Below are 24020 nucleotides of genomic sequence, written 5' to 3' on the forward strand. Positions count from 1 at the left end.
AGGGTGATGCTTTGTTTGGATCTGACCGATATTAGTGGAATCAAAGGAGACAACTGATTATAAACAAAAACAGAATTACCTGGAAAAACTCAGCAGGTCTGGCAGCATCGGCGGAGAAGAAAAGAGTTGACGTTTCGAGTCCTCATGACCCTTCGACAGAACTTGAGTTCGAGTCCAAGAAAGAGTTGAAATATAAACTGGTTTAAGGTGTGTGTGTGGGGGGCGGAGAGATAGAGGGAGAGAGAGGTCGGGGGGGTGTGGTTGTAGGGACAAACAAGCAGTGATAGAAGCAGATCATCAAAAGATGTCAACGACAATAGTACAATAGAACACATAGGTGTTAAAGTTAAAGTTGGTGTTATTATCTAAACGAATGTGCTAATTAAGAATGGATGGTAGGGCTCTCAAGGTATAGCTCTCATGGGGTTTTTTTTATATAATGGAAATAGATGGGAAAAGGAAAATCTTTATAATTTATTGGAAAAAAAAGGAAGGGGGAAACAGAAAGGGGGTGGGGATGGGGGTGGGAGCTCACGACCTAAAGTTGTTGAATTCAATATTCAGTCCGGAAGGCTGTAAAGTCCCTAGTTGGAAGATGAGGTGTTGTTCCGTTGACATCTTTTGATGATCTGCTTCTATCACTGCTTGTTTGTCCCTACAACCACACCACCCCCCCCACCTCTCTCTCTCTCTATCTCTCTGCCCCCCACACACACACCTTAAACCAGCTTATATTTCAACTCTTTCTTGGACTCGAACTCAAGTTCTGTCGAAGGGTCATGAGGACTCGAAACGTCAACTCTTTTCTTCTCCGCCGATGCTGCCAGACCTGCTGAGTTTTTCCAGGTAATTCTGTTTTTGTTTTGGATTTCCAGCATCCGCAGTTTTTTTGTTTTTATAACTGATTATAAATGTTACTTTATTATATTTACACAACTACAAACAATAATCTCACATCCTTCTGCCCGTCAGAGACCCCGCTGCGATGGCTGGTCGAGAGATATCCTCAAGTTCCTTGGCACCGGTCACAAACCCAGTCCACAGGTAAAGTCTGAATTCGACTGGAAGGTTGCCAGTATGGTATAAACAAAGGACTTTTCTTGTTTGCTACGTTCTTTCTCAAGTTAGTCATGGCCACCTGGTGCTTGCAAGCATTAGACAGGTTATACTATATTAACCCATGAGTATCATTCTGAGACCGTGGCAATGCACAGATTCCTGCATAGGTGCTTTCTCCCCCTCTCACTTTTGGAACAAGCTTATTACCTGGTTCAGAAGTCAACTTTACTAGAAGTCTATCAGCGAGTCCAAATTAGCCGCAGCATTTAAAAAATCCATGCCTCAAAGTCAATCGAAGGACTCTTAACTGTATATTCTTTTAACATTTTTATGTTACTCTACCGTTCCTTATTTCTGATACTTGTGTGTGAGACATGACGTTTTTATTTTTTCTCTTGTATTTAGTGTTTAATAAATTTGCTTTTTCTTTAACTGAGGAAAACCTTGTTGATTGGCTCACTGCATAAATAGTTAAGTACATTCTTATTTGGAAAAGGCATATCCTTGTGAGAAAGAAACTTACGTTGTGATCAACTGAGGAGGAAGCCAATTCACCTCTTCTCACCTGGTCATAACATTGCCAGGAGGTCATGACCCAATGTCCAGTTCACTGTGCTGAAGGACTTTGGATCTGCTGCCATCAGTGATCTGATTAATGTGGCTGAGCTAGCATAGATGTGGTTGGCTTAGCATGGGTGTATGCTGATGAAATTAGCAATGTTCATAACCTCTGAGACGTTGATTTTGTCCTGCCAAGAGATGCCAGGATCCATCTTGATAACGAAGGTGGAAACTTTGCAGCCTTTTCTCCTGCCTAGCATATGTTGCCCAGGTCTTACTCAGGACACAGGATTGGAAGAGTCATTTCAATGGTGATAAATGGGGAGCCAGCAAGAATCCCATGTTGCCTCTTTTAGGGGAGGCCATCTGATAAGTGCTGCCCCGGCACTTATCTGGGCAGTGGTGAGCCACCCTGGGGTCTTGGGGAGGCGGTGGCTACTGCCGGTTTGACACCCACCCAAGGCTTATGATTGTCACTTGATCCCATGCCACAGGGCATTGCAGGCAAGGCAAGGTGAGGGGGCATCAGCAAGGGCAGGATGGTGGCTCTCAGTGGGCCTCCCTTTTCTGATGCTGGGTCCCTCAATCAGGCACTGAGTACTTTTGAATGAGGGATCTCCCCCGGGACCCCTCAAGCAAACCCACACAGATTTGCTTATTGTGCTCCCTGCATGGCAAGTCCCCTGCTGGGCTAATATTAGTGGCGATGGGATGACGCCCTTAAGTGGGAATTAATTACCCAGTTATAGGCCTCAATTGGCAGCGGGGTGGGAAGGACATCCATGAACCTGCTTGCCAGGGACCTAATCAAGACAGGGGTGTGAAGGTGGTGGGGTCCCTAACCGCCACCCTCCTGCCCTATTAAATGCCCCCTGCCACCAAAATTGCCACAGGGCAGGGCATTAAATTCTGTTTGTTTGTCTGGTGCGATCAATTTGATCCAAGATCCAAGCACCCATTGACTGTGTTGGGTCAGCACCTTGCTGGTCGGGGATGGCCTGACTTAAGGTGGGGGATGACTGACCATTGGTACACAAATATCCTCTTCACCATCAGAGACAATCTGTGGCACCTGTTCCTATACTAATCAAGTTGGGCTTATCTCTCTTCACTGCTGTCTCTCATGTTGTGCTAATGTCCTGCAGTGAAACTGCAGTGTGCTCTCCAGGGCGCAAAACCGAAACAAAATGTTTGGAGGCTGGGCTGCCCAAGCATCAGGTTCCCCCTCTTGACCTCTGGGTTGGCTCCAAATGAATGCAACACACTATGTTTGGCATTAGCTTAGTTGCAGGAGTTGTTGAAAGATGACATGTTTAGATATCAGTCTGCCTTTGGGCTCTACTCCAGATTTTTTGTCAGGGTTTACTCCCTTAACCTTCATCTTTCCCAAGGTATCCACAAGGACTAGAGCTATTCATCAATAGCTGGTTCATGGGACTGAAAGGAACCCAGTTTCCATGTATCATCACAAGGGGGCACAGCTGAGGACTTAGAAAGAGAAAATAGGAGCAGGAGTAGGCCATTTGACCCTTCAAGTCTGCTCCGCCATTCAGTATGATCATGGCTGATCCTCTGTCTCAAGGCTATATTCCCGCTCTCCCCCCCATACCCCTTGATGCCTTTACAGCCTAGAAATCTAACTATTTATTTTTCAAATATGTTCAGTGACTTGCCCTCCACAGACTTCTGTGGTAGAGAATTCCACAGGTTCACCAAGCTCTGAGCGAAGATGTTTCTCCTAATCTCAATCCTAAATGTGCTACCCCATATCCTGAGACTGTGAACCCTTTTTCTAGACCCCCCCTCCCCAGTCAGAGGAAACATCATTCCTGCATCCAGTCTGTCCAGCCCCGTCAGAGTTTTATACGTTTCAATGAGATTCCCTCTCATTCTTCTAAACTCCAGTGAATATGGGCCAAGTCGACCCAATCTGTCCTCATACGACAATCCTGCCATCCTAGGAATCAGTCTGGGGACCCTTCGCTGCACTCCCTCTGTGGCAAGTATATCCTTTCTAAGGTAAAAAGCCCAAAACTGCACAGAATACTCCAGGTGTTGTCTCACCAAGGCACTGTACAGCTGCAGAAAGACATCCTTGCTCCTGTACTCAAGTCCTCTCGCAATGAAGGCCGACATATAATTTGCCTTCTTAACCTCTTGCTGCAGCTGTACGCTTGCTTTCAGTGATTGGTGCACAAGAACACCCAGGTCCCTTTGTACATCAACATCGCCCAATTTATCGCCATTTAAATAATACTGTGCCATTCTGTTTTTCCTACTGAAGTGGATAACCCCACAGTTATCCATGTTATACTGCATCTACCATGTGTTTGCCCACCCACTCAACCTGCCTGAATCTTCTTGAAGCCTCTTAACATGCTCCTCACCATTTATATTCCTGCCAAGTTTTGTGTCATCAGCAAACGTGGAAATATTACATTTGCTTCCCTCATCCAAATCATTGATATATATTGTGAATAGCTGGGGTCCAAACACTGACCCCTGTGGTACCCCACTAGTTACTGCCTGCCACTCTGAAAAAGACCCATTTATTCCTACTCTCTGTTTCCTGTCTGCTAACCAATTCTCAATCCATGTCAATGCATTACCCCCAATCCTATTTGCCTAATTTTACACACTAACATTTTACATGGGACTTTATCAAAAGCCTTCTGAAGATCCAAATACACCACATCCACTGGTTCTTCCTTATCTATTCTGCTTGTTATGCCCTCAAAAACTCCAGTAGGTTTGTCAAACATGAATTACCTTTCATAAATCCATGCTGATTTTGTCTAATCCTGTTGATATTTTCTAAGTGTCCTGTTATCACATCCTTTAGAATAGACTTTAGCATTTTCCCTACTACTGATGTTTGGCTAACCAGTCTGTAATTTGCTGTTTTCTCCTTCTCTCCTTTTTTTAAATAATAGGGTTACATTTGCCATGCTCCAATCTGCCAGACTGTTCCAGAATCTACAGAATTTTGGAAGATGACAACCAATGCATCCACTATTTCCATGGCCACTTCCTTTAGTATCCTGGGATGTAAATTATCAGGCCCTGGGGATTTATTGGCTTTCAGTCCCATTAATTTCTCCAGCACTATTTTTTTAGTAATACTAATTTCCTTCAATTCCTCCTTCTCACTAGGCCCTTGGTTCTCTAGCATTTCTGGGAATTTATTTGTGTCTTCCTCTGTGAAGACAGAACTAAAGTAGTTGTTTAATTACTCTGCCATTTCCTTGTTCTCTATTATAAATTCTCTGTTTCCGACTGTAAGGGACCTACATTTGTCTTCACTAATCTTTTTCTGTTTGCATACTTATAAAAGTTTTTACAGTCCGCTTTTATGTTCTTTACAAGATTACTCTCATACCTCTATTTTTCCCCTCTTGGTCCTCCTTTGCTGAATTCTAAACTGCTCCCAATCCTCATGCTTGCTACTTTTTCCAGCAACTTTATATGACTCCTCTTTGGATCTAATACTCTCCTCAATTTCTTTTGTTAGCCATGGTTGGGCTGCTTTTCCTGTTGTGTTTTTGCACCAGAAAGGAATGTATAATTGTTGCAATGCATACATTCATTTCTTAAATATTAGCCATTTTAATGATGTTCTCCAACCTATCTTAGCCAACCCACGCCTCACACTTTCATAACTTCCTTTGTTTAGATTTAGGACACTAGTTTTAGATTGGACTACTTCACTTTCTACCCTAATGAAGAATCTATCATGTTATGGTCACTGTTCCCTAAAGGACCCTGCACAACAAGATTATTAATTAACCCCTTGTCATTGCACAGCGGAGAAGCTGTGTACTGAAAAGGAGAGACTTCCACATTTAGCTCTCTTTTTCACTTTGCTGCTAGCTAGTGGTATAGGCTGAAAATGAGAAGCTGACTAGTCTACAAAAAGCAGAAAGCATGCTAGCTCTCTGCACCCATATACATGTTGGGCACACCTGTGCCTTAAAGGAATGTATATTTGTTACAAATTATGCATTAATTCTTTAAATTCTAGTCAGTGTTTGTCTATATTCATCTATTTTGATGCAGTTTCTCAAACTGCCTTAAGCCAAATCACCCCTCATACCTACGTTGTCTGCTTTATTAGATGTAAGACCCTATTTTTGAACTTTATAAAATCACATTCAATCTCAATATAAAACACTATCATATTATGGTTGCACTTCCCTAGAGGCCACCTTACTATGAGATTATTAATTTATCTCTTTTTCTCTCTCAGGATATTGCTATACCTCCACCTACCAGCATTGACAAAGGGATGCTGGAGATTGTTGACAGCTGCACATATCTTGGCACCAGAATCACCAGCAATCTGTCACTTGATTCTGAAATTAACATGTGCATCACAAAAGCTGCAGCTGTTATGTCTAAGCTGAGTAAGAGAGTGTAGAACAACAGCAACCTGATTGAAAACACCAAACTCCGAATCTACCAACCCACTCCTCTACAATGATGAGACCTGGATAACATATGCTAGGCAGGAGAAAAGGCTGGTGAGTTTCCACCTTCACTGTCTCAGATGTATCCTTAGCATCAAACGGCAGGACAACATCAGCAACTCAGGGGTCCTGGAGCATGTTAATTCTATCAGCATCTGCATTGCTAAGTCAACAATATCTGCACTGTCTTGACCACATTCATTGGATGGATGATGGCCACATATGCAAAGGTCTCCTGCACAGTGAACTGGCCATTGAATCACAGCCTCCTGGGCGTTGATATCTCCTTTACAAGGACACCTTCAAGGAAGATATGAGGATGGTGGATATTGACACTGACACCTGGGAGACCATCGCCGATAGCCATGACCTTTGGAGGCTGACTGTTTGGAAAGGCTTTGGAAGAGGCTAGCAGAAATGAAAAGCTCAGCTGGCCAAGAACAGTGCCAGATAACAGTGAATCATGCACCTTCCCAGTCCACTGTCTTCCTCTGCAGCAAATGGAGCGGAGACTGCCATGCCAGAGTGGGACTCCTGAGCCACACCAGGCAATGCTGAACACAGTTGACCATCATGGCACAACCGAATGTACTATGAGACACGTGGCTGCCACAGATCTCATTGCACAACCTCTGCAATGTTCTGTAGACTCTTCTAAAATGTACATATGAAAGTCACTCACGAATGGGAAATTTAGATGAGTGTGAAGTACAGGAGTTGAACCTTGACTTTAACAGCTGGCCTGCTCAGTCAGTGAGTGCTAACAAGGTTCAACTTGAATATGGGTGCTGGAAGTTTAACAAATGAATACAAACTACTGGTCAGGAGCCTGGGAGTGCCAATTATGGACAAGATGCCCACAAATCTCCAGCACATCTGTATGGAGGCAGCATTCTCACAAGTGCCCTACGTAAGCCTCCTGACTGAGTATTTGAAAAGTTTCTCTTTACCACCAAGGTGCTACATTGTGTTGTAAGGTAGAAGCTTTCTTCTGCATGGACCTAGAATAGAAACATAGAATACCTATAGTACAAATAGAAGCCATTCGGCCTGGCAAGCCTGTGCCAGCTCTCAGGAAGAGCAGTTTAGCTGGTCTCATTCCTCTGTCTTTTCCCCATAGCCCCGCATGCTTTTTCCTTCAAATGCTTATCCAATTCCCTTTTGAAAACCACAGTTGAATCTGCCTCCATCAGCGTTTCACACAATACATTCCAGATTGTAACCATTCAGTGTGTCATCACTTTCCTCATGATGCCTTTGAATCTTTTGAAAATCACTTTTAAATCTGTGTCCTTTGGTTCTTGATCCTTTCACCAATGGGAGCAATTTTTCTCTATCAATTCTGTCTTGAGCTCTCAAAATTTTGAATGTCTCAGTCAAATTTACTCTCAACCTTCTCTTCTCTGAGGAGAACAACCTCAGCTTGTCCAATCTATTCACATAACTGAAGTCCCTCAACCTGGAACCTTTCTCATAAATCTTGAGGCGTTGTTTTATAAGGGCTCATCATAACTTCCTTGCTTTTGTACTCGACACCTCTATTATAAAGCCCAGAGTCATGTGAATGCCTTTTGAAATGAATTCTCAGCCTGCCCTGCCACATTCAATGATCTGTGTGCATAAACCCTGGTCTATCTTGTTCCTGCACCCTCTTTAGAATTGTACCTTTTATCTCTCCGCATTCTTCCTGTTGACGTGTTTCACTTCACATTTCTCTCTGCCCATTCTACCAATGCATTGATGTCCTCTTGAAGTCTATTATTATCTTCCTCTTGGTTCACTTTACTTCTAAGTATTGCCAACAAGATACAGGCTGAAGCTTTTCCTTTTGCACTTCATCAGGACATTCGTAAGAATACCGAATGTAAAGGGAACAATAATTTATAATTCATGAGAAGAGAGTGCTGGTTGGTGGACTCTGGTAGAGGTGTTACTATGGAGAATGCACCAGTTAACTGATGAATATGACTTTGGGATATCGACAACATAGTTCGACTCATAGGAAAGTTTAGAACAGGTAAGCAACCTATTGAATTTCTCCGAGTGTATTAAACCCAAGATTGTGCCTGTTTTTATTTTCAAGTGTATTGATAATGTTAAAGTAGACATAGTCCCACCATTGAGCGAGCGTTTACGTAAAATGAAATTGAACAGATTGGTAACAGGGTTACTAATTTATGCCATGCCCTAAACCGCGCTTGGTTTGAGGTGCATAAATTTCGTTCATTTTTTGATTTGATCTGCTTATGTCACAATATTGCCTCAATAGATGACTGCACCATAAATAATAATACACCCACACTGTAAACTCACTTAAGTGCAAGAGGTTTAGCAGCAGATTTAAAAATACCACCAAACACGTAGTAAGTCTCTCTGACCATGTACTCTCTGAAAGCAAGGAGTTTGTTCTTGCGCATGGTTCGAGTTTTGTATACATTCATCCTATCTCATACAGGAAAAGATATTAGCTCAGTTCGAACTCCTCTACTCCCAGCTATCCCGCCACAAACCAGCGTCCACTGAAGATGCTGAATCCTTAAAAGTGCGTCTACCTGTTCTAGCACATGCAGATTGCGGGACTCGGAATGACTTGGCCAATTTTCACATGCAAGGCAAATGTCTGGTAGCATTGCGAGGGCTCAAGACCAACCCAGACATACTTATCAGTAAACCCAAAAGGGACTGGAATAGTCATCCTTAAAAAATATGATTATATCAACAAAATGCACGCTATTCTTAATGATGGGTCCAAATTTGTATCCATTGGACCTGCCGCTCAGCATGACCAGACAGCTTTGCTCAAAAGCAAGCTAAAAAAATGTTTGTTGGAATTGTGTAAGTGCAATGAGCTGCTGAGTGATACATACGATAGGACTACATGGCTCACTGAGTCTACGTATGTGTGGGATGCCCAAGACACACAAATGTGATGTTCCTTTACGCCCTATCTTAATAATGGCCAGTTCTGCACAACATGAATTAGCTAAATGGTTGGGTCAGTTGCTGCAACCAGTTTTGGACAAATTTTCCACATGCACAGAGGAAGATTCCTTCAAATTTGCGAAGACCATACAGGACTTGCATATCGATAGTGATGCCATGCCTATGTGCTTGTTTGACATTGCTAGCTTATTCACCAATGTACCACTCAAGGAAGTGTTATGACCGAGATGGGAACAGTGCACTATCTCTAGTTCCATTACTCCATGGGGCACAACATATACTTAAATGATTTTTTCAGCTAGCTATATGGCCAAATAGGTGCTTTTCCTATTAATCTCAGAGTGACCACTCAATGCCCAGGTTTCTTCAATAAATAACAAAATTATTAGTTTACTGTAAAATCAGACTTGTTAAGTAAGTGAAGCTTATTAGCATATAATATGAAAACGAACATATAATAATTACTCTTTCTAAATACTCTGATACACACACACACACCAAAAGAAACTAAATAAAATAGAGGAATTCTGCTGAAAAGGTTAAAAGTCAATGGTTCAGGGAAAAAGGAAAGATGGTGGAGTCCTTGAAACGGTGTCTGGGTTATACAGTTGAACTCTTAGCACAGGTCTATGAAACAATTGATGACTCTTGCATTATTTTTCAGGCGGACTTGAGGAAAACTTTCAGTCTGTTGATTTCAGAATGTAAAGTGATTTTGGAGCAACTTCCATTCACTCTCTGCTTTGGATCTGGGTCTGGAGCTTCAGCAGCTGGTGTATTCTCTACCCAAATAGTTGATCTTCTTGTCCTCCAAAGAAAAACTAAAACCAGCTTTTAAACACAGTTTTCCAGGCATTTTTTTTAAAACTACACATCACCATGTGGCCTTTTGTAAACAGTCTACCAGTTTACCTTTTATTGTAAAATCTTTTATAAAACACAATTTTTAAAATTCATTCATGGGATGTGGATGTAGCTGGCTAGGCCAGCATTTATTGCCCATCCATAATTGCCCTTCAGAAGGTGGTGGTGAGCTGCCTTCTTGAACCACTGCAATCCACGTGGTGTAGGTATGCTCATAGTGCTGTTAGGGAGGGAATTCCAGGGTTTTGATCCAACGTCAGCGAAGGAATGGCGACATATTTCCAAGTCAGGTTGGTGAATGGCTTGGAGGGGAACTTCCAGATGGCGGTGTGCCCATGTGCCTGCTGCCCTTATCCTTCTAGATGGTGGTGGCTGTGGGTTTGGAAGGTGCTGCCTAAGGAGACTTGATGGGTTTTTGAAGTGCATGTTGTACATGGTACACACTGCTGCTACTGTGTGTCAGTGGTGGAGGGAGCAACTGTTTATGGAAGGGGTGCCAATCAGGTGGGCTGCTTTTCCTGGGTGGTGTCAAGCTTCTTGAGTGTTGTTGGAGCTGCACTCATCCAAGAGAGTGGAGAGTATTCCATCACACTCCTGACTTGTGCCTTGTAGATGGTGGACAGGCTTTAGGGAGGTGAGTTACTTGCCATAGGATTCCGAGCCTCTGACCTGCTCTTGTAGCCATAGTATTTATTTGGCTAGTCCAGTTCAGTTTCTGGTCAATGGTAACCCCCAGGATGTTTGTAGTGGGGGATTCAGAAATGGTAATGCCATTGAATGTCAAGGGGTGATGGCTAGATTCTCTCTTGGTGGAGATGGCCATTGCCTGGCATTTGTGTGGCACGAATGTTACTTGCTGCTTGTCAGCCCAAGCCTGTATATTGCCCAGGTCTTGCTGCATTTGGACATGGACTCCTTCAGTATCTTAGGAGTCATGAACAGTACTGAATATTGTGCAATTGTCAGCGAACATCCCCATCTTTGACCTTATGATGGAAGGAAGGTCATTGATGAAGCAGCTGAAGATGGTTAGGCCTAGGGCACTACCCTGAGGAACTCCTGGAACTGGGATGATTGACCTCCGTCAGCCTTTGTGCCAGATATGACTCCAAACAGCGGAGAATTTTCCCCCAATTCCCATTGACTCCAACTTTGCTAGGGCTCCTTGATGCCACACTCAGTCAAATGCTGCCTGGATGTCGAGGGCAGTCACTCTCACCTCATCTCTGGAATTCAGTTCTTTGATCAATTTTGCACCAAGGCTGTAACAGGGTCAGAAGTTGAGTAACCCTGGCGGGACCCAAACTAAGTGTCAGTGAACAGGTTATTCTGAGTGAGTACTGCTTGATAACCCCCTTTGATGACCCCCTCCCAACATTTTACTGATGATCAAGAGTGGACTGATGGGGCGGAAATTAGCTGGGTTGGATTTGTCTTGTTTTTTTGTGTACAGGATATACCTGGGCAATTTTCAACATTGCCATTTAGGTGCCAGTGTTGTAGCTGTACTGGAACAGCATGGCTAGGGCACCATTTTCTGGACCACATATGGCCGGAATATTGTCAGGGCCCGTAGCTTTTGCAGTATCCAGTACCTTCAGCTGTTTCTTGATATCACATGGAGTGAATCGAATTGGCTGAAGACTGGCACCTGTGATATTGGGCGACCTCTGGAGGAGGCTGAAATGGACTATCCACTTTGTACTTCTGGCTGAAGATTGTTGCAAATGCTTCAGCCTCATCTTTTGCACTGATGTGCTGGGCTCCTCCTTCATTGAGGATGGGGATATTTGTGGAATTTCTCCCTCCAGTGAATTGTTTAATTGTCCACCATCATTCACGACTATATATGGCAGGACTGTAGAGCTTAGATCTGATCCATTGGTTGTGGAATCACTTAGCTCTGTCTATCACTTGCTGCTTATGCAGTTTGGCATGCAAGTAGCCCTATGTTGTAGCTTCACCAGTTGATACTTCGCTTTTAGGTATGCCTGGTGCTGCTCCTGGCATGCCCTCCTGCACCAGGATTGAACCAGGGTTGAACCAGGCTTGATCCCCTGGCTTGGTGGTAATGGTAGAGTGGGGGTATGACAAGCCATGAGGTTACAGATTGTGGTTGAGTACAGTTCTGCGGGTGCTGATGGCCCACAGTGCCTCATGGATACCCAGTCTTGAGTTACTAGATCTGTTCAAAATCTGTTCCATTTAGCACGGTGGTGGTGCCACACAACACGATGAAGGGTATCCTCAATGTTAAGATGGGACTTCATCTCCCCAAGAACTGTGCGGTGGTCACTCCTGCAAATACTATCATGGACAGATGCATCTGCAGCAGGCAGGTTGGTGAGGATGAGCCAAGTATGTTTTTCCCTTTTATTGGTTCCCTCACCACCTGCCGCACCCAATTAGCAGCTTTTTCCTTGAGGATTTGGCCAGCTTGGTCTGTGGTGATGCTACTGAGTCACTCTTGGTGATGGATATTAAAGTCCCCCACCCAGAGTACATTCTGCACCCTTGCCACCCTCAGTGCTTCCTCCAAGTGATGTTCAACATCGAAGAGTACTGATTCATTAGCTGAGGTGGGGAGTATGTGATAATCAGCAGGAGGTTTCCTTACCCATGTTTGGTCTGATGCCATAAGACTTCATGGAGTCCAGAGATGACATTGAGAACTCCCAGGGCAACTCCCTCCTGAATGTATACCACTGTGCTGCCACCTCTGCTGGGCCTATCCTGCTGGTGCGATAGGACATACTCAGGGATGGTGATGGTGGTGTCTGGGACATGATCTGTAAGGTATGATTCCCTGAGTATGACTATGTCTGACTCAGTATGACTAAGAACATTCTTTCCCAATTTTGGCACAAGCCCCCAGATTTTTAAGGAGGATTTTGCAAGGTTGACAGGGTTGATTTTGCCATTGTCATTTCCAGTGCCTAGGTTGATGCTGGTTTTATTCCTTTTCATTGACTTTTTAGCGCTTTGATTGCTAGGCCATTTCAGAGGCTATTTAAGAGTCAACCACACTGCTGTGGGTCTGGAGTCACATGTAGGCAGACCAGGTGAGGATGGCAGATTTCCTTCCCTGAAGGGCATTAGTGAACCAGATAGGTTTACAACAATGGTTCCATTAGACTTTTAGTTCCATATTTTTTATTGAATTCAAATTCCACATCTGCCACGGTGGGATACAAACCCGGGTTACCAGCTCATTGCCAATACCATTATGCCCCAGCCTCTGCACTAAATTCTTCCAGAATATTCTTAGTCCTTGAAGATGGACCATTTGCTGTGATTAAAGTGTTATGACAGAAACCATAGACATTTGCACTGGTGCAATATATCATGGCGATCTGGACTCCCACCTTCTGTGAATCAGTATTCATTGAACTTACAAACTCAGCAACTCGTGCAGTTAAGTTCAGTTTTAATGACACCATGTATGCCCAAATAGATGGTTTTGCCATGGGATTCCCCTCTAGGCCCAGCTCTTGCAAACATCTTTGTTGAATTTCACGAGAAAGGCGTGACAGCTATTCTCCTACCCCTTCCATATTTCTGATTATGAAGATGACACATTTGCTATAGTTGAATCCATTGCTGCACATAAGAACTTCCTTACACACCTTAATGGCCTCCATTCTGCACTCATATTCACCTTTGCAATATGAACAAGGGGTATGAGTAGGTGTTCAGCCCCTCAAGTTGGTCCACCATTTAAGAAGATGATGGTTGTTCTGACAGGAACCTCAAATCTGCATCCTGCCTACTCCAATAACCAATCACCCCCTTGCTTACCAAGATTCTATCCACCTCTGCCTTAAAAATATTCAAAGACTCTGCTTCCACTGCCTTTTCAGGAAGAGAATTCCAAAGACTCATGACCCGCTGAGAGAAAAAAATTTGCCTCATCTCCATTTTAAATGGGCAACCCTTTATTGTTAAACAGTGACCGCTAGTTCTAGATTCTTTCACAAGAGGAAACATCCTTTCCACATCCACCCTGTCAAGACCCCTCAAGATCTTATGTGTTTTAATCAAATCGCCTGTTACTCTTCTAAACTCCAGCGGATACAAGCTTAGCCTGTCCAACTTTCCTCGTAAGGTAACCTGTCTATTCCAGGTATTGGTCTGGTAAACCTTCTCTGAACTGCTTCCCACGCATTTACATCCTTCTTTAAATAAGGTGACAAATACTGAACACTGTACCCCAGATGTAGTCTCACTAGTGCTCTGTATAACTGAAGCATAACCTCCCTACTTTTATATTCAATTCCCCTTGCAATAATTGATAGCACTCTACTAGATTTCCTAATTACAAAAACAAAAACTGCTGGAAAAACTCAGCAGGCCTGACAGCATCTGTGGAAAGGAAGACAGAGTTAACGTTTCGAGTCCGTATGACTCTTCATCAGAACTAAAGAGGAATAAGAAATGTGGTGAAATATAAACTGTTTAACGGGGGTGGGACAGGTGGAGATTGTCAAAGATGTTATAAACAAAAGGACAAAGGGGTGTTGATGGTGGTGATATTAGCTAAAGGATGTGCTAATGGTGACATTAAGGGTAGAAAGCAGGATGAGCAAGTGACAGATGGCCCTAGTGGGAGTGGGGTGGGGGGAAGGGATCGAAATAGCCGCAGAAAGAGCCACACCTGCCCTTTTACTTCCCCCCTCATCACCGTCCAAGGGCCCAAGCATTCTTTTCAAGTGAAGTAGCGCTTCACTTGCCCTTCCCTCAATTTAGTCTACTGCATTCGCTGCTCCCCATGCAGTCTTCCCTACATTGGAGAGACCAAACGCAGACTGGGTGACCACTTTGTGGAACACCTTCGGTCTGTCTGCAAGCATGACCCAGACCTTCCTGTCGCTTGCCATTCAACACACCACCCTGCTCTCATGCCCACATGTCCATCCTTGGCCTGCTGCAATGTTCCAGTGAAGCTCAACACAAACTGGAGGAACAGCACCTCACCTTCCAACTAGGCACTTTACAGCCTTCCGGACTTGACATTGAGTTCAACAACTTTAAATCATGAACTCTCTCCTCTATCCTCACCCCCTTTTTGATCCCCTTTTTTCTAATAATTATTATATATATATATTTATATATATATTTTTCTTTTCCCACCTATTTTTAGCATTATTTAAAAAATTTATTTCCATCCATTGTTTTATCTCCACCTTTTAGCCTATTTCGATCCCTTGCCCCCATCCCACCCAACCCCACCCCACCACACCCCACCCCACTCCACCCCCACTAGGGCCATCTGTCACTTGCTCATCCTGCTTTCTACCCTTAATGTCATCATTAGCACATCCTCTAGCTAATATCAGCACCATCAACACCCCTTTGTCCTTTTGTTTATAACATCTTTGACAATCTCTCCTTTGCCTCCACCTATCACTGGCCCTCTATCCAGTTCCACCTGTCCCATCCCCTTAAACAGCTTATATTTCACCACATTTCTTATTCCTCTTTAGTTCTGATGAAGAGTCATATGGACTCGAAACATTAACTCTGTCTTCCTTTCCACAGATGCTGTCAGACCTGCTGAGTTTTTCCAGCAGTTTTTGTTTTTATTTCAGATTTCCAGCATCCACAGGATTTTGCTTTTAACTTTCCTAATTACTTGCTGTATCTACATACTAGCCTTTTGCGATTCATGCACTAAGGCACCCAGCTCCCTATGCATCTCAGAACTCTGCAATCTCTTACCATTTAGATAAGATGCTTCTCTTTTATTCTTCCTGCTAAAATGGACAATTTCACTTTTTCCCACAGTATACTCCATTTGCCAGATCTTTGCCCACTCACTGAACCTATCTATATTTTTTGTAGCCTCCTTATATCCTCTTCACAACTTACTCTTGTACCTATCTTTGTGTCATCAGCAAATTTGGCAACCATCCCATCCATCCCTTCATCCAAGGCCTGGATTTTCTGGCCCCATTGCGGGCGGGACCTGCTGTGGGTGAGGTGGCGCCCCAGCGAGAAGTCCATTGACTTGTGGCAGGACAGGAAGATCCTAGCGACTGGTGGGCGTGGAAAATCCCACCCCAAGATTTTTATATAAATTGTAAACAGTTGAGGCCCCAGCACTGATCCCATTTATGCCTACTGTCTGCTTCCTGTTAGCCAGCCAATCTCCTATCCATGCCAATATGTTACCCCTTATACCATGAGCTTTTATTTTCTGCAATGACCTTTGATGGGGCACTTTATCAAATGCCTTCTGGAAATCTAAGTACAGTACATCCACCGGTTCCCCTTTATCCACAGCACATGTTACTTCCTCAAGGAACTCCAATCAGTTGCTTAAATATGATTTCCTTTTCACAAAGCCATGTTGACTCTGCCTGATTACTTGAATGTATCCAAGTGCCCTGCTATAACTTCTTTAATAATAGCTTCTAAGTTTTTTCTCTATAACAGCTGTTAAGCTAACTGGCTTGTAGTTTCCTGCTTTCTGTCTCCTACCCTTTTTATATAATGGAGTTACATTTGCTATCTTCCAATCTAATGGGATCTTACGCAAATCTAGGTAGCTTTGGAAAATTAAAACCAATGTATCAATAATCTTAATAGACACTTCTTTTAAGACCCAAGGATGAAGTCCATCAGAACCCAGACACTTGTCAGTCCGCAGCTCCAACAATGTACTCAATACCACTGCTCTATAATTTCCCTGAGTTCCTCCCGATGTCCATTTCCTGATTTACTCTTCCTCTGGGATGTTACTTGTTTCCTCTATAGTAAAGACCGATGCAAAATACCTGTTTAATTCATCTGCCATTTCCTTGTTTTGCATTATCAATTCTCCAGGCTCATCTTCTATCGGACCACTGTTCATTTTGTTAATTCATTTCTTTTTAAAATATTTATAGAAATTTTTATATTTCTGGCTAGCTTTCTCTCGTACCCTAAATTTTCCCTTCTTATTAACCTTTTCTTCATCCTTTGCTGTTCCTTATGTTCTGCCCAGTCTTCTGGCTTTCCACCTATATTTGTACAATTCTATATTTCTTTAGTTTGATACTACCTTTAACCTTTCCAGTAACCACAGATGTTGTGTCTGTCCCTTGTACTTTTTCTTACTCATTGGAATGTATGAAATGAGCTCCCTTTCCTTGATGTGCTAGTTGAGAAATCTGCCAGAGAGTTCTCTACTACTGTCTACTGCAAGCCTACCTTCACTGGTCAATATATGTGTAGGGATTCCTTCAGTTCCATGCAGTATAAGATTGGCCTTAATGGCAACCTCATAAATAGAGCCCAAGCCGTTTGCTCGCTATGCAAGCTTGGTGCTGAAATAGGGCACATCAAAGCCATCCTGTGGGATAATGGTTACCCTGATCAGATCATTGCTTGCTGTATATTGTGCAAACTCAAAGGCCGCCACTTTTGGTCCTGAAGATTGCCTAGCCTACCTCATATTACCCTGGAAGGGTAAGGTATTTCAAAAATTTGAGCAACAGGTGAAAAACAGGTTTCATGCTACTACTATGCGGTAGCAACACGAGTGGTGTTTGCTACTAACAGGATGCTCCCATTAAGCCAAAAAGACATTCTGGCTATCACACAAATGAGTAATGTGATATATGAATTTAATGTCACTGTGATGCTAGGCATGTAGGCTGTACGTCCCAAAGACTGATGGATCATATCAAGCAGCATGTCCCTTCAGCTTTTCACAACAGGCAAAGTACTGAACGTACCCAACCAGCCCATGTTTGCAAAACTCAAAACACAGTGTCCAAAATTAGATGTGATTCTGTGATTGGACAACATTTGCTAAACAATCCTCAGTGTGCTAAAAATTACGCTGACAATCAATTTAAGATTATCAGTTGGGCGTGCAGTGTGGCACACTTACGGGTGCTAGAAGCTACATATATTAATGCACAGAGCCCTGTTCTTTGTAAACAGAAAGAACATGTACACACATTGCACCTGTTTCAACTGAACAAAATAGTTGATAGCCATTCTCTGGTTCATTCCCCAGGGCAATGCCTTGACCAATCAGAGTCAACCTGCTGGTTTGAATTTAAACAAAGCTTGGCAGTTAACTGTCAGTCTTCAGTTAATTGATGCCTTCTCCATAACATCTACCAATCTACCAATCTCTACCTCTACCAATCAGAGTCCACTTACCAACCAATCAGCACTATCTTCTCATGAAGTATAAATTGTCATTCTCTTTATATTTGGTATTCTTGCGAATGCCCAGATGAGTGCAAGACAAAAAGCTTTGACATGTTTCTTTCTTTAGTGATACTCAAGTTTTGTACTACCAAAAGACAATTTATATACTTCTAAGTTTTGTGCGACTGCAAATTTTGAAATTTAAGTTTGTGCCCTATATACCCAAGTCCAAGTGACTAAGATAAATCAGGAAAGGCAGTGGTCTGAGTACCAACCACAGGGAACAGCATTATATTCCTTCAGTCTGAAAAACAACCATTTACCACAGCTCTGTTTCCTGTCACTTAGCCAATTTCATATCCATGTTGCCAGTGTCCCTTTTGTTCCATGTAATTCTATTAATTCATTTATGGCATTTGGGCTTCACTGGCTGGGCCAGTATTTATTGCTCATCCCTAGTTGCCTTTGAGAAGGTAGTGGTGAGCTGCCGCTGTCCAATGGTGTAGGTACACCCACAGTGCTGTTAGGAAGGGAGTTCCAGGATTTTGACCTAGCGACAGTGAAGGAACAGTGACACATTTCCAAGTCAGGATGGTGAGTGACTTGGAGGGGAACTTCCAGGTGGTGATGTTCCCATCTATCTGCTACCCTTGGCTTTCTAGATGGTAATGGTCATGGGTTTGGAAGGTGCTGTCTAAGGAGTCTTGATGAATTCCTGCAGGGCATCTTGTAGATGGTACACACTGCTGCTACTGTGCGTGGGTGGCGAGGGATTGAATGTTTGTGGATGTGGTGCCAATTAAGCAGGCTGCTTTGTCCTGGATGGCGTCAAGCTTCTTGAGTGTTGTGGGAGCTACAATCGTGCAGGTAAGTGGGGAGTATTCCATCACACTCCTGATTTGTGCCTTGTAGATGGAGGAGAGGGATGAGAAACTTCTGTTATGAAGATAGATTGGAGAGGTTGGGACTGTTCTCCTTAGAGAGAAGAAGGCAAAGAAGAAATTTGATAGGGATGTTCAAAATCATGGGGGGGTTGGACAGAGTAGATAGGGAGGAGCTGTTCCCACTCATAAAAGGATCAAGAACGAGAGGGCACAGATTTAAGTGATTTGCGAAAGGAGCAAATGTGACATGAGAAAAAACATTTCACACAATGAGTGGTTTGGATCTGGAATACACAGCCTGGAAGTGTGGTGGAGACAGGTTCAATTGAGGCATTCAAGTGGGCATTAGATGATCATTTGAATAGAAAAAATGTGCATGGGTACGGGGAAAAGCCAATGGCACTATGTCATAATGCTCATTTGGAGAGCCGGTGCAGACAAGATGGACCAAATAGCCTCCTTCTGTGCTGTTTGAATTCTGTGATTGATTCTGTGACAGGCTTTGGAGAGTCAGGAAGTGAGTTACTCATTGCACGTGCTTAAATCTTGCTGGCAAACCTGTATGGGGCACTTTATCAAACACCTTTGAGAAGTCATATGCAACACATCAGCCATTGTCAACCATCATCAATGCTCTGTTATCTCATTAAAAGCTCAATCAAGTTAGTTAAACACAATTTGCCTTTAACAAATCTGCGCAGACTTTCCTTAATTAATCCACACTTTTCTTAAAAAGTGACTTTTTAATTTTGTTCCAGATTTTTGTTTCCAAAAGCTTTCCCACCACCAAATTAACTAGACTGTAGTTGTTGAGTTTATCTTTACACCCTCATTTGAACAAGGGTGTAATATTTGCAATTCCCCACTCCTTTACTTAAGGAGCATTGGAAGATTGGAAGAGGCCAGTGCCTCTGTAACTTCCACCCTTATTTCCTATAGTATCCTCGGATGCACCCCTTTATCTCCCCGTGACTTATCAACTACAAATTTAGCCAGCCTTTCTAGTACCTCTATCAACTTGCCAAGCCGGTATCTTAACTACTACTTCTTTCACTATAAGTTTGGCAGCATTTTCTTCCACGATAAAGCAAATGCAAAGTGCTCCTTTAATACCTCCACCTAACCCTTTACCTCCATGCGTTGGTCTCCTTCATGATCCCTAATTGGCCCCTCTCTTCTTATTAATCTTTTACTATTTATATTCCAATAGCAGACTGTTGGATTCACTTTTATGTTAGTTGCCAATCTCTTCCTATATTTTCCCATTGCCCTTCTTATTTCCTTTATCACTTCCCCTCTGAAATTTCTATATTCAGCCTTGTCCTCATTTGTATTATCAAGCTCACCTTTCTGCTTCATTTTGCTCTCTGGGCAGGAATTTTGTGTGCCATGGAGTTTTTGCCACTGGCTGGACAGGCATGAAAATACTAGTACAGGCTGGTGGGCCACTTTCCCAACCCCCTTCTTGGCATCAGCCTCTTTGGATGAGGCACGCTTAGGTCTGGCAAGACCACCTGCTCCCACAAGATGGGCAGCCTTTTTTTGAAAAAATACTTTATTCATAAAATATCTGGAAGAACATTACAAAACATCTCTAAATCGCCATCACAAAAAGTGCAATCAGATTCAACTTTTACACATGGATCACGAGGTGCTTCAATACAATCAATGAATATTACAATCATTTCAATATGGTCATTACAGACAATCAGACAACTCCAATACCATTGCACTATCAGCATACATCATGGGGTCGGGAAGGAGGAGGACCTCCTCGTGAACCTGCTCCTGGGCCTGGCCAAGTTGGCCATTAACAGGTCCAGGCAGCGGGCGATCGACGGGGGAGTCCCGCCCGATTGTTTGCCCCTCTTCCGTGGCTACGTTCGCTGCCGGATGTCCCTGGAGAAGGAGCACGCGGTGTCTGCTGGCACTCACGAGGCCTTCCATGCTCGGTGGGCACCGCGGGGACTGGGGTGTTTTGTTGACCCCTTTGATTTAAAGTTTGTAAGTTTCCTTTAAACTTTGTTCTTGGTTTTACAGCTGACCTGAATTAGGGGCTGTGCCTGATTTATCCCAATTTTGTTGATTTGGTTTTCATTTAAAAGATTATCAGCATACATCATGTTGCACTCTGAAGTGCTTCAATACAATTAGAATACAATTAGTATTCAATGCATACATTCATTGCGAGCCATACAGCCCAAGGGGTCTACACAATTCCCAGTCCCTCGGTGCACTATGTCAGAAAGGTCTTAGACAGCGACCTTTCCCCATTGCGCCTTTGCAGCGGCTGCCCCAAGCTTTAGTGCGTCCCTCAGTACGTAGTCCTGGACCTTGGAATGTGCCAGTCTGCAACACTCGGTTGGGGACAATGCTTTCCACTGGAAGACCAACAAGTTTCGGGCAGACCAAAGAGCATCTTTCACCGAGCTGATGATCCTCCAGCTGCAGTTGATGTTTGTCTTGGTGTGCATCCCTGGGAACAGCTCGTAGAGCACAGAGTCCTGTGTCACAGAACTGCTCGGGATGAACCTCGACAGAAACCACTGCATCTCTCTCCACACCTTCTTTGCAAAGGCACAGTCGACAAGGAGGTGAACAACGTTCTCGTCCCCACCGCAAACATCTTGAGTGCAACTTGCAGAGGGGGTGAGACTCCTGGCATGTTGGAAGGATTTGACAGGGAGGGCCTTTCTCACCACCAGCCAAGCTATGTCTTGGTGCTTGTTGGAAAGTTCTGGCGATGAGGCATTCTGCCAAATGACTTTGACAGTCTGCTCGGGGAACCATCCCACAGGAACCACCATCTCCTTTTCCCTCAGGGCCTCTAAGACATTACGTGCTGACCACTGCCTGATGGACTTGTGGTTAAAGATGTTTCTCTGCATAAACTTTTCCACGAGGGACAGGTGGTACGGCATGGTCCAACTACTTGGAGCGTTCCGCTGCAGCGTGGCCAGACCCATCCTTCGCAACACAGGGGACAGATAGAACCTCAGCACATGGTGACACTTGGTGTTTGCGTACTGAGGGTCTGCGCACCACTTGATGCAGCCACACACAAAGGTGGCCATCAGTATGAGGGCGATGTTGGGCATGTTTTTCCCCCTTTATCTAGAGGCTTGTACATTGTGTCCCTGTGGACACGATCCATTTTCGACCTCCAGATACAGCGGAAGATGGCTCGGGTGATCGCCACCACACAGGAGTGTGGAATGGGCCAGACCTGTGCCACGTACAGCAACAGCGAGAGTGCCTCACACCTGATGACCAGGTTCGTACCCGCAATGGAGAGGGAGCGTCGCTCCCACATGCCATAGACACTCGCTCCTTCCAGTTTCTAATGCATGCCCTGGTCCCTCTGAACCATATCCCCAGTACCTTCAGGCCATCAGCCCTGACAGTGAAAGGGACAAAGGATCGGTCAGCCCAGTTCCCGAAGAACATGGCCTCGCTCTTCCCATGATTTACCTTGGCTCCGGAGGCCAGTTTGAACTGGTCGCAGTTGTGGATCAGTCTGCGCACCGACAGCGGATCCGAGCAGAAGACGGCGACATCGTCTATGTACAGGGAGGCTTTGATCTGAGTGCCTCCACTGCCTGGGATTGTCACTCCTCTTATGCCTGGATCCTTCCTGATGGACTCAGCAAAGTGTTCTATGCAAGACATGAAAAGAACAGGCGAGAGAGGACAGCCCTGCCTGACTCCAGATTTAATTGGAAAGCTATCTGATTCCCACCCATTGATTGAGGTCATGCTACTGATGTTAGTGTAGAGCAGTTGGATCCAATTGTGGATTCCCTCCTCAAACCCCATTTTAGAGAGCACATCCACCATGTAGGTGTGCGATATTCTGTCAAAGGCCTTCTCCTGATCCAGGCTGATGAGGCAGGTGTCCACACCCCTGTCCTGCACATAGGCAATCGTATCCCTGAGCAGCGTGAGGCTGTCAGAAATCTTCCTGCCCAGCACAGTGCAGGTCTGGTCAGGGTGGATCACCAATTCCAGAGCGGATTTGTCCTGATTGGCGATGACCTTGAACAGAATCTTATAGTCCACATTTAACAGTGAAATGGGTCGCCAATTTCTAATTTCCTCCCTTTCCCCCTTGTGCTTGTAGATGAGGGTGATAATGCCTTTCCTCGTGGTTTCTGACATACTGCCGGCCAGGAGCATACTCTCGTACACTTCTGGCAGGTCTGGGCCGATCCAGTCCCACAGAGCCGAATACAACTCCGCCGGCAAGCCGTCGTTTCTGGGAGTCTTACTCTTCTCGAAGGACTCAAGGGCCTTAGTCAGTTCATCAGGAGTTAGCGGTTTGTCCAGGCTCTCCCGTGTACTGTCGTCTAAGACCTCCGTGATAGAGGACAGGAAGGACTGGGAGGCCATGCCGTCTGTGGGCTTCATGTCGTATAATCCGGCATAAAAGGATTTGCTGAGGTGTAGATTCTCAGGCAAGTAGCTAGGTTTAAATATCTAGATATATAGGGCTGTAACCTCCGAGCTCCAGGGCGTCATATTGGGGGGGTATACTGTCAAAATGGAGAGGCCCTCTGAAGAAGAGGTCTGTTTTTTCAATTTAAAAGGCCACAGCTGCCTGGCCATGATTGTGGGGGACCAACCTCTATACAGCAAGCCCAGCATCTGCAGCTATGGCCCAGCAGCTGTTATAGCTTGGTGACAGCTGTCCATTGTGTGATCCATTGCATCCCACTTCCCTCACTTCCTGGTCTTTGCCCACCATGTTGGCCTGGATGCAGATGTGGACGCTGCACAAATTTAAAAATCCCACCCATATTCTTGTGTGGCTATTTGCATTTTCAGCTCACCTACCTTGTTTTCTACACTTTGTGCATTTACATACATGCACTATAAAACTAATTTAGATCTTAACATAGAAACATAGAAAATAGGAGCAGGAGTAGGCCATTCAGCCCTTCGAGCCTGCTCCGCCATTCATTATGATCATGGCTAATCATCCATCACAATAGCCTGCTTCCGCTTTCTCCCCATACCCTTTCACCCCAAGAGCTACATCTAACTCCTTATTGAAAACATACAATGTTTTGGCCTCAATTACTTTCTGTGGTAGTGAATT

The sequence above is a fragment of the Carcharodon carcharias genome, chromosome 2 (genome assembly GCF_017639515.1).
Source record: "Carcharodon carcharias isolate sCarCar2 chromosome 2, sCarCar2.pri, whole genome shotgun sequence".
Classification (NCBI taxonomy): Eukaryota; Metazoa; Chordata; class Chondrichthyes; order Lamniformes; family Lamnidae; genus Carcharodon; species Carcharodon carcharias.